This window comes from Neophocaena asiaeorientalis, unplaced genomic scaffold (genome assembly GCF_003031525.2).
Source record: "Neophocaena asiaeorientalis asiaeorientalis breed wild unplaced genomic scaffold, Neophocaena_asiaeorientalis_V1.1 scaffold31, whole genome shotgun sequence".
Taxonomy (NCBI): domain Eukaryota; kingdom Metazoa; phylum Chordata; class Mammalia; order Artiodactyla; family Phocoenidae; genus Neophocaena; species Neophocaena asiaeorientalis.
The window spans coordinates 729,284-743,189 of NW_020175320.1; the positions used below are offsets into that span (position 1 = coordinate 729,284).

Consider the following 13,906-nt stretch of genomic DNA (forward strand, 5'->3'; position numbering starts at 1 on the left):
GGACTCTGTTGTTTTAGGATTTGTTTTTATGTTTGGGTTTTAAGCCCGTAAGAACACCAATAAGTTAGATTTTACAGGTATCACAAGGGTAAATATTAAATTGCGGCACTGACTCAGACATGGACGATAAACTCACACTAGCCTATTTAAATAGCTATTGTTATTTCATTGATTTTATGATGTGCCTTTTTAAAAAAACATTTTACTATCTCTAGAAATCAGTATGCATCTTGCAATCTGTGACATCAGAGATTCGATGAAAGACAGTATTTATGGAGCATTTATTATTGAACAAGAAATGACATTAGATGTTGTGGAATGTACATGGCCTCTGTCCTCAAATGTTTTCCAATGAACTTGCATGACAGCTTATAATAAAGTTTTAAACAGATGCTAGAGCCATGGTTTCCAAACTGTGTGCCAAGGGACCCCAGGACACAATAGCTAATGGTTTTTTTGGTTTGTATTTTAATTAATTAATTTATTTATTTTTGGCTGCGTTGGGTCTTGGTTGCTGTGCGTGGGCTTTCTCTAGTTGCGGCGAGCGGGGGCTACTCTTGGTTGCCTTGTGCGGGCTTCTTGTTGCGGTGGCTTCTCTTGTTGTACGGCACAGGCTTCTCATTGAGGTGGCTTCTCTTGCTGTAGAGCACGGGCTCTAGGCCATGCAGGCTCAGTAGTTGTGGCACACGGGCTTCAGTAGTTGTGGCCCACGGGCTCTAGAGTGCAGGATCAGTAGTTGTGGTGCATGGGCTTAGTTGCTTCGCGGCATGTGGGATCTTCCCGGACCAGGGCTCGAACCTGTGTCCCCTGCATTGGCAGGCGGATTCTTAACCACTGCGCCACCAGGGAAGTCCCACGACAGCTAATGTTTAAGCTTTCAAGTGAAATACAGTGATAGTCAACCTCTGCTGGCCTCCACAACTACTAGTTCATTGTGGTTCCACCAGAGGTTCAGGGTAGATGGTACTATCTTTTGTGTGTGTGTGTGTGCTATTTTCTTTTTGGTGATGCCATATCTTTTGCAAAGCTGAAATTTTGGCTGTTGTGATTAAAAGCAAGTGCTGGGTGAAAATCAGTGTGGAACAGAAAATGAAAGTGGCCGTGTCCAATCTGATTCCAAGGTGTGAGAAGTCGTGTAATGTCCAACAGGTGTACACACCCTCTTTGTAATTCATCGTGGTTATTTAAGAACAGGATGCAAATGTTCTTTGTTTTTCTAATTCATGTGTTATTATTTTTTCAAAGAGCTACTAAATTGTCAGGACAGAAATACTTATTAGGTTGTTGAGACCAAACCACTTAATAAATGGAATGGAAGGCATTTCTTCTGGCTTAAGGGCTCTGTGAAAAAATGGCTGAGACCCTAAGTTCTCTGTGAATCTGTACAAGCTGAAACATAATTATGACTTGCTCAGGGCCACCCTAAAGCAAGGAAAACAAGAAAGTTAAAGAAGTTATTTAAAATTCTGAATTTATCTTTAAATCTAATACTTGCACACAGTAAAACAAAGCAAAAAGGGTAAAGAACTTTATTATTTTATTTCCTCCATTGATTGCCTTGAAAACTGTATTTTTATTCATTTATTTATCTATACATTTTTGGCCGTGCCGCACGGCTTGCGGGATCTTAGTTCCCTGACCGGGGATTGAACCCGGGCCCCGGCAGTGAAAGCACGGAGTCCTAACCACTGGACCGCCAGGGAATTCCTGAAAACTTTAAATAATACACTTCAATCTCCATTTCCAATTCCACCAACATTAGGGACTGTGTCCTAAGCCACTGTCATGTAAAATGAGGATGTATGGGCCCCAATCTTTCCCTGGTCCTCTCCTCCCGTCTTTACCTCCGTACTTCCACCTCTGTCTTCTATACTTCCCACTATCCCGATTTATCACATTTCTATTTTGCTCTGTAATCACATAACGAAATCTCCTGCATTATGTCCCTAGGTATAATTTTGAAAGTTAAATGCCAATGAACAGCATTTATATGATGAAGACTCTAACTCTTGTTCCCTTCAGAATCAAGTGGGATGTTAGCTTGACATTTCTGTGGTCCAACACTAGGACCCTTGTGTCTTAGTATCAAGAAGTGGAGTCTCTTGGTTCTGAAAACATGTTGTTCAACGTCATTCCACATTTTACTTGGCTTCACATTTGGATCCTGTCTTCTCACAAAGCCTCCCCCACACGCCCAAGTTACTACGGGGGTACCTTGGAGATACTGTGGGTGCAGCTCTAGGACACCCCAATAAAGTGAGTCACATCAATTTTTGGTTTGCCGGCACATATAAAAGTTACGTTTTCACTATACTGTGGTCTGTTAAGCATGCAATAGCAGTGTGTCTAAAAAAACAATGTACATACCTTAATTAAAAAATACTTTATTGCTAAAAAAAAAAAGCCAAAACAACTAAAATAGTAACATGAAAGACCAACTGATAACAGATCACTATAACAAATATAATAATGAAAAAGTCTGAAATATTGTGAGAATTACCAAAACGTGACACAGAGACATGAAGTGCGCAAATGCTGTTGGGAAAATGGCACCGGTAGACTTGCTCAAGGCAGGGGTGCCACAAATCTTCAATTTGTTAAAAAAAGCAATACCTGTGAAGTGCAGTAAAATGAGGTATGCATGTAACTACAATCGATCCTCGTTATGTGCAGTAGTTCTATTCTATAAAGTAGGCAGGACACTAAATTAGTGAGTAGTGAACAATTGTTCCTGGGGAAACAGGGTTAGGTTGCTCTCAGCCTCTGATCACAACTTTTTCATCAATGGATCAGTACAAAACCTTGTTTGATGTATGTTTCTTTTAACGACACCTTATTTGATATGAATTGTTGATTCATTAACATTGAACTCTCGGCCAGCAGCACAATAACTCTTGCTTGAATACAGCTTATCTAACACACATATTTTCTACATAAGGCACAGCTCAGCCTCCTTGCGCTTAGGAACACTAGACAGCACTTCAAGACTACACTTGGAGGCCATTTTATACAGTGAAATCACTAACAGAAAGCACAAAAATGTGAAAAACGTGGCACTAAATAGACCATGAAAAAGACCCTCGTATGCAGGGTGGGAGATGAAACAGGAAGGTAGAGTGTGGCCTTGTTTGACCTCAGCGGGTAAGGTGTGCAGTGGATGGGTCGGTTTTTTCTGCTCTGTGCCTGTCTTTGAAAGACCACAAAAGTGCCACGAGTATTGATTTTGGGTTACAAATAAATTTCAGTGAGTAGGCAAGTTCGCAAATATGGAATCTGTGAATAATGAGGGTTGACTGTACTTTTTCTCTGTTCTTGTTGACGAAAGAGAAATGTGCCTTTACCATATTCTAAAAATCACCCAGCTTCTCAGTCACACTGCTCTTTGCAGGGGGCACTTTTTTCCCAGAGACTTTGTTCCTGAAGCCCTCGGAGCTGGGCTCCAGTTTGGAGTGGTTCTTTTACCCAGTGGTCATCTTTCCCAGCTCATCCCTGATGCCTTGGCTTCTTCGTTCTTGGCTTTCTCCCTTGTTTTCCTTTTATCTGCCTCAGGTATCTCTTCAGAGACAGTACTGAGAAGTAAATTTTGTTTTCTTACACAAATGGAATTGTCTTTATTGAATGATCTTTGGATTATTATTTGGTAGAGTTTCTAGCATCAAAATTGCTAGCATCAAAATCATTTTGCTTCAACGTTTTGAAGCCATTGGTCCAGCATTTTTGGCATCCGGTGTTACAGAGAAGTTTGGTAGCCCCCATCCCCCAAGCTTTAAAATTTTCTCTGTATGTTCTAAAATTTCACAAGGATGTATCTAGGTGTCAGCACTTGATGATAAGCCTGTTCAATTTGAAGACTATTCATAACTCCTGGAATTTTTTTCCTGTCATGTATTTGATTATTTCTTCCCATCTCTTTATTTCTCCCACTTCTCCCTTTACTTGTCTCTTAGTGGGATGCCTGTAAACCAGGTCTTGGACCTCCTAGATTGCTCCCCCCAGTCTCTTAACCCTTTTTTTTAAGGATTTTTTTGATATGGACCATTTTTAAAGTCTTTATTGCATCTGTTACAATATTGCTTCTGGGTTTGTTTGTTTTTTTAATGTTTTGATTTTTTTGGCGCAAGGCATGTGGGATCTTAGCTCCCTGACCAGGGATCGAACCCGCACCCCCTGCACTGGAAGGTGAAGTCTCAACCACTGGACCGCCAGAGAAGTCACAAGTCCCTTAATCTTTTCCTTCCGTTTCTCAGTCTTCTTAATTTTTATTTTGGTAATCATATTGTTAATTTCCGAACGTTCTTCTTGTTCTCTGATGGTTTTTTTTTTCATACCATCCTGTTCTTTTATGAATGCACCATGTCTTCCAATCTCTCTGAAACTAGTTGGGATGTGTTTACATCATCTTCTTTCTCTAAATTATTTTATCCAGTCAGTTGTCCTATTTATTTATTTTCATCTTTTTCATGTTGGCTTTTCTTACATGTCTGGTGATCTTTGGTCATGCGTTCATATTTAAGAATGAAAGACAAGGTTGCTTATTACAGGCAGATGGGATAGAAAATCTTTCCTCAGATACTGTTTGGTAGGCATGGTTCCTGTTTCAGACCTCTGGGTACATGTGCAGGGCATGCCAATTAGCAGGCATCACCTTAGGGTCCCTGGTTAGGAACTGAGAGCCCCCAAATGCCAGAATGAGGGAATTTTACTTGGTAGAGCCATACCCATCCTCCAAATTCTAGACCTGCCCTGTAGTTGTTCAGTTTCTTTAGAGAAGAAACCTCAGATTATTAGTTTGGAGGATAAATGCTAGATTTGCAGAAGCTCTACTAGGAGTAGGGGAGGGAGAGAGGCCAATTCACCTGGCTGTTGTGGAGACAGACCTTCAATGACTCCCCATTTTTCATCCTGCCCACCTTCAGGGCAGCTCCCTCCTGCTTTTATTCTTAGCTGTGGCTCTTCCTGTGATGCCATCCACATGTTCCTGTGTACTTTCAGTCATAGAAAGAAATTTGCTGATATTTGCTGAACTCTCCCATTTGCTGATGACTGTCACCAGCCCCTGCCCCTTTGTTGTGAAGTGTTTATTTTCTTTTTAAGTTTTTACCATTATTTCTGTGGGCTCTAGAGAAGGAAAGCTCATGTGCTCAGAGTCCGTCATTTAGAACTGGAAACCAAAAGTGTGACTTTAATTTAACATGTTAACAAACATCATTTGGGAATTAGCCTAGTAAAGTACACTAGTAAAAGGAAAAGTTCAGGTGTTTTGTAATTGAGTAAGAATGTCATACTGAAAAATTTAGATTACTTTCATCACCAGGTGAGTCACTGGAAACTAACTGGTCCTGAGATAATTGAGAAATGTAACATTTCATATCAAGAGACTGTATAAGACTCACTAATAGAATCAGACCCTCAGTGTGTCTGTATTTGCATAATTATAGCATATGGGATTCCTATAAACAATATTTAAAACTACACTGTAATCCCAGATGGGAGGAGAAGAAAGAAAGGCAACATCCTAAGCATTTGCCCTTATTCAATGAATTGCTCTTGGTGAGAAACAGCAAACTTAATACACTGATTGCCTTCATGAAAAGACAAAATAATCTGGTTTCTTTAGACCACTATCTTCCTTTAATTTAAATAAGTTCTTACTCAAGCATAAACAGCTGATAAAGAGTAAACTATTTTTTATGCCTCAAACAACTTCTTGAAGTTTTTATTATATGCAAACTGAAGAGGAACAAGGCAGAGTAGCCAACTGGCAAGATGGTCCATTAGCAGCCGCCAGCAATCCTGATTTAAATGACCAGTTTTTCTGCTGCCAAGCTTTTGCAAAGTGTCTTTTAAAAAGAGAGAGCAGTCAACACTTGAGTTTTAATTATAGGCCAGTGTATCACAGGTGAAGTTTGGTTGGGCTGGTGAACCACCGTGACAAAGGATCTAGAATTTCAAAACAGCTTATTTTATTTATTTTTTAATTGGAGTATAATTGCTTTACATAGTTGTGTTAGTTTCTGCTGTACAACAAAGAGAATCAGCTATATGTATACATATACTCTTTTGAGATCATTCCCTTCAGAAGTATATAAATCAAAATGCTTTCATTATACATTATTTTAAATCTAAAACTAAGAGGTCTTATAGCTTTTTAATGATGGAAATGAATTAAAAAAAACTTTAAACGTTTTCTGTAAGGTTCATAAACATGAAATTCATAGTGTCACCCCCTAATGGATTCATTTTAAAATTGCTGAAATTTATTCAATTTATTCATTTTTAGTTCCCATGATACTTCCCTAATCTGTAGCATTGTGCTTCAGAATATTTTATATTGTAAATATTTATGAAAAAACAAAGTAGTTCTGCAATGAAGCATCTTTACTTTGTCAGTTCAAAACTATCCTTTGGGAGAATAAAATGAGATGAAATAAAACTAGGTAGGACATAAGGGAATTCAATATAATTATATTAACTATATGTAGAAATATATATATATATATATTTTTTTAGAAATATATTTTTAAAGGGTATGAAAAAAGTCTCTTAGCCTCATACCTGATAAAATTCTAACATATTTTGGTGTGTTACCCTTAATACTGTATTAAAATAATAGAAGCTTATTAGTATTATTCTGTAGCTGTGAAAAACATTTTCAGTAGTCCCAGCTAAATCACTTGCTCTATTACACTTCTATTTATGAACTCCAAGGGCAAATCATTATTGCACAAGTAATATTTTCCAAATCATTTTCTTCCATGGCCACCTTTAAGTGAACGAGAAGAGTCAATAATCTTATTGTCGTATATGTTAAAGCACATTAACAGTTTATAACGTAAGAGCTGTATGTATCAAATGCAATTTCATTGAAATGACACTCGGATCAAATTAATCAAGTTAACCAACCATGAACATTAGAACCAAGCGCTAACTCAATTTATTTAAATTATACTATTGGATTACAAGTCATTCCCTTTTAAAAAAGCATTTCAAGTCCTGTCCTGGAATAATCTGGCGGGAAACTCAACTGCCGGCACATTCTTTATAATTCAGAGTCAGAGGATATGTGGCCATCTGGGGCACTCTAGAAGGCGTGGGGAGCAGAGCGCAGGATGCAGCAGACGTGGAGTAGATTTAGGATGTCTGCTGCTACTGCAGTACATGCTGACTTTTTAAGACGTTTTGTCTTTGTTGAACCAGAGCTAAGTTTTGTTTTGTTTTTGTTTTTGCTCCTTTGTTATTAGCCTTATGTTATTTTCTAATATAAATATATTTGGCCACCTATGGTACTAGTTGGATGAGAAAGGAATATAAATGAATGAATAAAAATACTTTGAGCTCTCTTTGATTCTGAGTTAGCAACGCACCCCAGAAGAAAATGAACCGGTTTGCCTTCCTCAATCTATTTATTCACAGAAAACATAATAAAAACAAAACTGTTCACTGGGTCCAGCCGGCTTTCGTCTTTTTGCTCTTTTGAGAATTAACAAATCGGAACAGTGGACAAGCTATCCTGTTTCCTTAAAATCTAATAGTTTCAACTTAATAGTGAGGTGTATTGTTTTACAGTGATCTATCTTGCTGCCCTGAGCAGGGGACTAGCTTTGAACCAAGATGAGCTGCTCAGGGAGAGCGAGGGGATGTGGCAGCTCCCTTTGGCAGTGGGTGAGTGGACCAGTACCAGTCGGTGGGTGGGCTGCAGCCCCTGGTGCTGCCTGACCCACCAGGGGCTCCCAGAGACATCCATGACTGCTGGGCCAGTTGTGGGCTCTCAAAGCTAGAGCAGACGGTGTGCTGAGCAGAGGCAGCTGCCCCGGAACCGCTCTTCCTGCATCCCTCCCCCTGCCTGCCCCTCCCCACCCTGTTTTCCTTACTGTCAGTGCTAAGGCAGTGGCTGCACTGCGGGGACCAGTGGCTGGGGGGCCGTTGCTTCAGTTGCAGTGTTCTGTGCTGGTGACAGGCAGTGTTGCTCCCTGGTCAGAGCTGTGAAGGTGCATGTTGTATCACCTGCACCAGGTAAGGGCGACGGCCAGCCTCTGTAGGGTGCATCATGGTGGGAGAATGGAAGGTACAGTGGACGGAGGGGGGGGGGACACAGTTCTGCATCGACCAGCTGCGGCCCTTAGGCAAATCAGCTGACTTTTCAGAACCTTCCTTTTGCTCAAACAAAGCCTTTCAGAAGCTCTAATATGTATAACACACAGAAGGAGGGGGAGTTATGCTGGTTGGAGTGGGGAAGGCCTGGGAAGCTTGATGGCTTGGTACCCACCCTTTCCTGCTTTGGGCCTCTGGGCCCTGTGGCGCTCCACTGGAGAACCATAGCACCAGCTGACCTCTGAGGTCCCTTCTGACCTAAAAGTTGTTGCTACTCTAGGAAGATGCTCAAAATGTCATTCCTTCTGAGCCCCGACCCTCCATCTGTTACTTCGTTCATAGAGATGGAACAATCAGGTAGAATTAAATCACATGCCGGTGATCTTTCCTTCAAAGTCACTATTTCATCACCCATGATAACAACAGAAAAGAAAAAGTGGGCCTGAAAAACTGCTTTACTTTGTTTATGGCCTACCTCTTCTCCACCCCAAGACAATGATCGACATTGTTTACTAAAGAACAGCAGAGGTGAAAATCCAGTTTAGAAGCAAGGGGGCAATGATGACCACCTCATTGAAATTCTGGAAAACTGGTCAATTTGGAAGTTTAGCACTCTGGTGGGGAACCCAGTGAATTATTGTCTGATCTAAAAGTTTATGTTGTGTATGGTATGAGCTATTGGAATTTACCTTTTCATAGTCTACCACCACTATTTACTGTAATGGTTTTATTGAGCAGTGAAGGCAGCAAAAATACAAGTTACGCAGTTCTGTGTATGAACCATTACTGCTGCCAGGCAACTGAACACAGGGCCTGGGATTTCCTGGAAAAGTTTGACTTCATTTTATTATATTTTTGTCCTCTTGTCATGGAAATAACCCACATTTAGGCATCGAAACTATATCATCAGGACTACCTCTCATATCCAGAAACAATCTCCAAACCTTTGGTCAGACCATGTATTGCAATTCTGACCTAAACAATACGGTCACTGTAGCTTATTCTTGTGGCATCACAGAATCAGCTGAAATAAACGTCCCTGTACGAGGCTGGTGGTCGTACGCCTGTTTCCACACATGTTCTGTCAAAGCATGGGAATTCTGACTTGAATGACTTACTCCATTCCAAGTCCAAATTGGCAACGCCAGTCAAAATAAATTGGGCAAAGTATGATGGATGGTGAGATGGATAAATGAACAATAAAGGCTTCAGAGAAACCACCAAATTTATCTTATTTAATACTTTGTGACAAGACAGTTTAAAGGACAGTGTGATGTGGCTCAATCTGATGCTCTTTATCTTTTATTGACATTGGTAAAATAGTGATGCAAACAGGAGTTTAAAAAGAAAATCTGCATACACTAATGTTAAAATGAACATAATCTGAGGATCACTGGAACGCCAGCACCTCCTGTACCGCCACATGCACATGAGGATGTGGGGCCGTGGAGCGAGGCTGCCTGGGTGGGAGTCCTAAATCTACCACCCACCAGTTGTGTGGTGACCTTGGGCACATTTTCACCTCTCTCTTCGCTTCTGTAAGATGGGTATAACAACCATGCCTACCTATAGGGCTGTCGTAAGAATGATAAGCGTTGATACCTTTGAAGGGCTTGGAACAGTACCTGGCAAGCAGTAAGGCATTTAGTAAACATTAGCTACTATGACTTATTTCCACAAAAGAAAGTTTTAGAGACTATTTTCACAGAATGCAGGCTAACATTTTAATTCAAAAGTGACTATTATAATACTATAGTGCTGGATTTGTGTATAACATGAGGCTTTAAAACTCAGTGTTGTCTTTCTGCTTCTCTCATTGGTCTTAGGAGGCAATGTAAAGGGGTGGAAAAGAAATAGTCCTGGGAAAACGCTAAGAGCCACATACTCTACAGCAAATACTTTTGTTTTTCCCAAGGCTGGGCACTTTGGGCCCCTCTTGTTCTAATCCCATATTCCCCACCTTCCGTCTGCCTGGGAACCCACAATTATCGCAATGTTAGACCCACAGGATTTCACAAAATCTAAGACTGAAAAGGACCTGAGTGATCAGTCATTTAGACCACTCCTGCCCAATTTTAGCCACAATAAAAGTGAGGGGTTGTGATCATTGAACGACTTGTCCATGGCTACATGGGGACTGGGTGAGACCAGACCCAGTCCCCTCACCCCCACTTCTGGAACTCGGGTCTGGGGCTGTTTTCTCTTATACTTTGTTGTATGTTTCATCCCCACTGGCACCTAGCATAGTATTATGTACACATTTGACATTCAAAAAATATTCCTTAAATGAGTAAATGAATAAGTGAAACCAACCTTAAATATTTGTTTTGAAAGTACTTTGGAGTTCCTTCTGTAGTATTTGGGGCGGGGGGAATGAATTATCTTCTCAAACACTTTTTCCCCCAACCTAATTCCCAATATGCATACCATTGTGCATCTAGGGGAAAACCAATCCCCCGTCCTCATGTTTCCACTACATTCTTTTTTAAAATGCCACCATCCGATACCATTGTTAGAACTCATGTCCTCATTTTTTCCTTCTAAACCTAACTTAAGATATTCATAGAATCATAGTGATGAAAGCAATTGTGACCCGTTCATTTAGTTCACTCCCCAGCCTGAACCTGGGCAGGGCAGGCCAGGACTCGAGGGAACGCACATCTCCGTGCTGAGCAGAGAGGAGGTGCTAGCTAGAGCCCGGTGTCTGCATCAGGCTTCCTTCTGCCTGCCTTGTCTCCTCTTCCCCTTTCCCTCCAAATCCTGCTACATTCCCTGTGAAGCCTCGCCCGAGCCTTCCCATCCAGCTTAGAATTCTCTTCTTCCTTTAAAAACTGTCATAGCATTTTAATTATGGCTTTTATTACACATTATCAATCACTTGTAAAGTAATTGTGTTTAGTTATCCAAGCAACATATAAATTAATCCAAGTTGTAAAATTTCAAATATTATAACAACGGTTATGGATGGGTATGATTAATATAATTAAAGTCCTCCACGATGCATCTAATTCTTGTTTCTTTTAGCGGGTGTCTTGTTCTACACCTCTCCTATCCATTTTTACTTATAGAAATTCATAGTTTTATTTTGTTTTTACAAAAATGGTACCATTCAATATATAGTGTTCGGTAATTTGCTTTTTTCATTAATAATGCATCTCAGTGACCTTTCTGTCTTAGTAATATATAGACTTACTTCATTCTTTTTAACTGCTTCCTAATTTTCCAGAAGATGTACCAGAGTTTATTTAGCCATTCTCTATTGATGGCCATTAGGGTTGTTTACAATGTCAGAATTACCAAAACTCTGCCGTGGAAGGGAATCACATAATCTGTGTACACGACTACCTGCTTCTCTAGGGTACACATCAAGAAATGGAGTTGCTGGGCCACACAGAATGTGCGCATTATTAATTTTAACAGTGCCAAACTGCCCTCCAAGTTGGCTATATTAATTTACACACCTGTTAGCAGTATATAAAAGAACCCATTTTCCCACTAGCTTGCCAATCTTAATCACTTTTCCCCTTCTTTTACCTTCCTATATATTTTATTTCCTAGGTTTGGGGGTGTAAGCTCTCTGAGAGCAGGGCCCATGATCTCCTCATATTTGCATTTCTTCCCCCATCCAGAGGGGTTTAAAAATTGGTGCTCCATAAACACCTGTTGAATGATCTCTAACCATACGTTTTTCGTTCATCTCTGGGCAGTACACACTTTTCAGAAGCATTTACCAAGACAGCATCTAACTTTGAGAATGAAAAACATTCTAAGAAAGTTGGTTGATTTTTTTGCACGTTCCTCACGCTGAACAAGTTACAGATATCTTTCATTTAGAGTTGCCTAAGACAGGATTCTCTCCTGCCTTGCTGGCAGGGGGTAGTGAAAACAGACCTGGTTATCTCAGACAATAGCTAGCAGCGTGTCCCACCCACTGGGAAACAGCAGACCAAAGGCGCCTCAGAATCCCTGGGAACTAGACAGAAGATGGAATGGTGAAGGAGAAGGGTCACAATCTTTGGAACATTCTGGATCTAAGAAGGTAAATTCTTTTATAGAGTTTTGAAATAGAGGAAACCATTAATAATGTCTAAAGCATGGCAATAAATGGATCCAGGTGAGGAGGAACTGTGACAGGGTAGGAGAAACTGGAGTGAAGAACTGGGCATAAGGAAATTTGGATACAGGAAATAGGGGTTTTAAAGGTGTGAATTACGTGATTCAAGAGATCCAGGCCTATATTTATTTATATGATAATCTTGGGCTAAAGCAATTCTAAAAATGCACGAGCGTAGTTCCAAATCTTGGTGCTCTGAACATTTATTTGAAAATAAGAAGAGGTTTCCAATGGGGTAAGAGATAACTTTCAGCTAAATAAGAATTGAGAATTACGTGTAGCTTGGTTTGTGTTTCACAAAAGAACTGCTCCTAAATAAGAAACATAAAGGAAGACACATGTTCGCTCTTAATAATGTTTCTTTTTCTTTCACCTACCGTTGAAAGTTGCTATTGAACCGTTTCAATAGCAACTGCGCAGCCCAATGAGGGTACAATCGCATTTTGACACAAACAAATGAGAAGTGAGGAAAACATTTGCCTTGCTGGCCCGATTGGGGAATGGCCCCCTGAGGCTGGACCGATACACCTCAGTTCATTGGCACTGTTGGAAAACCCAAACTGCCCTTACTTTACCATCAGGGCCTCGGGGCTGTGGTCCCCGCTGCACTCCCTTAACCAGACACGAACCCGCGGTTTGGTTTCTCGGCTCATCTCTTTTCGCCCCTTTCATCCCTTCTCCCTCCGTTGCCAATAAACCCAGCAGTGACCGGGCCTAAATCAAGCCCGCTGTGGCCCATTTTTGGCCAGGAACAATCAGCGTCTGGAAACTACTGGAGAAGGAAGCGCGTTTGGCCCTTTGGGGTCTCAGTGCCACTGTTGTGTGGAACAAAGGGGGCAGGAGCAGAGGGCGCCCCCAGGAGGAATGGCGGGGAAAGACCCCCGTGGGCGCGATTAAGGAGGCGGGCGAGGCTGGAACTAGGGTGCTCCCGGAGAGCGGGCTAGGCGCCCGGGGAAGCATGCCTGGTCCCCGCCCGCTGCGCCCCGCACGCGATTCGCCCCGCATCTGGCGGCCGGCGCAGCCCTTTCCTGCGTCGCAGCCTCTTTACTTTTATTCCTCCCCCCTTCGATTATTATTACTATTCTTTCCCGCGCAAAGCGGGAACCCGGGACTGCCCAAGCGAGCGGCGGAGGGGCCGCCATTTCCCCGGGAAAGCTCAGCGCGCGTCGGCACCGGGCGCCCCGGAAAGGGAACCAGAGGGGAGTGCCCGGCCCCGAACCCTCCTCCGCGCCGGCCGGGGACTCACAGCCACCCGCGGCGCCCCGCTCACCGCGCAGCAGCCCCCGACCCACGCCTCCGCCGCCCGCGTCCCCGGCCTGACCTTCTCCGGCGCGGCCCACCCCCGGACCCCGGTCCCTTCCCTCCTACCGGCGCCTCCGCGCCCCTTCCATTGTCAGCCCGGAGCAGCCGGCACCCGACCTGGGCACCCTCTGAGGCCCCCAGAGCGGCCTTGCCCGGGCTCTCTCGGCCCCTGCGTAGACCACCGCCCCGGACCAGTCCCCCTCGGCGGCCGGGCGCCTCCCTTCTCCCCCTCTGCGCCCCCAACGCCGCATCTCCAGGAGCCCTTCGCTCCCTCGGGACAGCCTCGCCCGGGACTCGCGGCTAGACCCCGCATCCCTCCTCCCTCTCTCAACGCCCAAGATGCCCCCGGCTCCTCGCCGGCCACAGGAATTTTACCGCTTCTTTAGCAAACGCCCCCCC

At 42.7% G+C, this 13,906-nt stretch overlaps 1 protein-coding gene across 1 annotated transcript in view; it reads right to left on the minus strand.

The window, feature by feature from the left end:
- MACROH2A2 (macroH2A.2 histone) overlaps positions 1-13,906 on the minus strand; it is a 53,338-nt gene that overhangs the window by 39,113 nt on the left and 319 nt on the right. The window lies entirely within an intron of this gene.